Source organism: Echinococcus granulosus, assembly GCF_000524195.1.
Source record: "Echinococcus granulosus chromosome Unknown EG_S00207, whole genome shotgun sequence".
Classification (NCBI taxonomy): Eukaryota; Metazoa; Platyhelminthes; class Cestoda; order Cyclophyllidea; family Taeniidae; genus Echinococcus; species Echinococcus granulosus.
In genome coordinates this window covers 22,318-24,602 of record NW_020170587.1, presented here as the reverse complement: position 1 = coordinate 24,602, position 2,285 = coordinate 22,318, and positions in this window count along the sequence as shown.

Below are 2,285 nucleotides of genomic sequence, written 5' to 3'. Positions count from 1 at the left end.
TTTAAGAAGGGATTAGCCTATCCACTAGTTAGTAAGTTTTTATACCCTCTCAATCCTCATCTCCTCCTATTATATGCTCTGCTGATTTCCTTGCTTGTCAGCTTCCAGACAGATCAGCAGGTGCAAATTATGGAAACACAATAGCAGTGGTTGACTAATTCAAAGTGCTCAAGGAAGCACAGCATAAAATGTTATAAGGCAAAAAACGGTGAAGAAACGCTTTAATGTATCATGATGAGAGAAGTGCGGATACCTATGTCATATGATACCAAAAATCACCCCTTTTCTCCTTAAAATACAACCCTTTCACTGGGAACAAAGAGGTCGATACTGCTGCAAGAGTAGTCAGTATTATCGTTGGAAAGTCTGTAGTGTAGAAATAAATTTCTCTTGAATGTTCCACATTGCCAATCCGACTGAGTTTCATTAACATTATTAGTAACAGTAGGTTCAGTCACGAGACTTTAGAGGGTTCGTGGATTCGGTCCACGATCATGGGAATAAGATTTTTACGCGTTCCCAAGAATGTTGCGCTAAAATAAAGCTTAGAAAAGAGAACACTTTGACCTTAATTAAGCTTAAATGATAATCAAATGGATCTAAAAGTGTGGTCAACACTGATACGTGATTCTGCATTGTACTCCTGAAGGTGTAGGTGTCTGCGTATTCTGCGTCTGTCCCTTTTATGCCTTGTCAAATAAATTTCCCATGCTTTATTTCAGTGAAAACCCTACCCCACCAGCCACAGTAGGTGGTAACTAAATGACTATTCAGAAGAGGAGCGCTATGGTTCAAGAGTTCTTAAGGAACTGCAGGAATCCACCCGAGGAAGCCAGACCCTCTTGACCGACACAATGCAGAAACTTCTGCCGTAAATATAGAAGAGGTGGACGCGTTTCAGACGCATAAGACTTAGGTGCACCTCAACCGCATGCCAAGCAAAAAACCGGTTATCAAACGCGTGTATCACGAAGGTCACTCAAAGAGTAGCTCACTTTGCTAACGTTTGCTAGGTGATCTGGTTGACTGAAAGGCGCTCCTAATCCTGTAATAAAGGATCAGGAGAGCCTCAAGATTTGCAGCAAATTTTGTTGCGCTGAAGCCCAAGGGAAAGTAGCAATCAAGTCCTTCTGGTTTACTTAGAGCTCGAAAGAATAACTAAGCAGTTTGAAGTAAAGCTGGTAAGGAAAGGGTAGGCTCATCTAATTTGGAGGTCAAAGGCAGAGAACCTGAATATGGGGTTTTGAATTTGGTTGCCTTTTGCGGTTGTTGCGTCGCGGGATATTAAGTGACTCCTGACGCTTCTCCGTTGTGAGCTTTGCCTGTGCCCCGAGAAAGTTGGTATTCATGCTGCAGAGCTTTTCGACTCCAATAAGTGGACAAACTTCCCTTTCGAATGGGATGCTTGTCCATCCAGCGAATATGGTTGGAAGTGAGCTACGAGTGGTTTGTTTCGCCAGTAGTAAGATGTTCTTTGCATGCTCCCGGTCGTCTTTGCCCAATTTTCGCTGTTGATGGAAAAATTTCTGGTTGCTGCCTGTTCTTTCTGACCATGACATGTCGAACTAAAGTAGTAAAACATTCTACCAACTCGGTGTTTGGGGCTAAACCTACTCCTACGCTGTTCGAGAATAGGTTTTAAAGGAGGTCACTTTGAGTCTGAGGTGGTTTTTTGCTTTGAGAGCAGGAGTAAAGGTCACATCTGGTGTTTCAAAGCCTATGCAGGTCTTAAAAGTTAAGGTAAGCGGACGCTGTCACAAGTATAACAGCTCCAGTGTTAACCTTTTCGCCTGCACCTTTACTAACTTGGAACGAGTAGGCTTACTGGGTAGGAGCAGTCTGTCTCGGCAGTATTATGGACGGTTTGCCGTGGTTAGGGTTATGCCTGTTCGTCGCACACTTCTACCTTGGAGGTGAATGACACCAGTTCCATTACATCTCTAAGTCAGCACTAGCTGTGACTGCCTCGATAGCAGTGGTAGTTATTAGGGAGATAGCGGTAATAAAATGAGAAGATGTCGACTTCCATGTACAAAGGCATCCTGAGATAAACAGCCCTCATGCTCTATAAATGCAAATATCTTCAAGCATAAGATTGAAACCGGCGAAGCTAAGCCCATCCGGCCACCACATAGACGCATTCCACCACCTACGCTAGAAGAAGAAAACCGTCTGGTTGAAGCCATGAAGTCGCAAGACGCTATAACCGTTACTTAAGTTTTCTTCCATCAGTGGGTTTTCCAGCACTCATAACGATCTAGGCCCAAATATGAGAGCCGACTCTT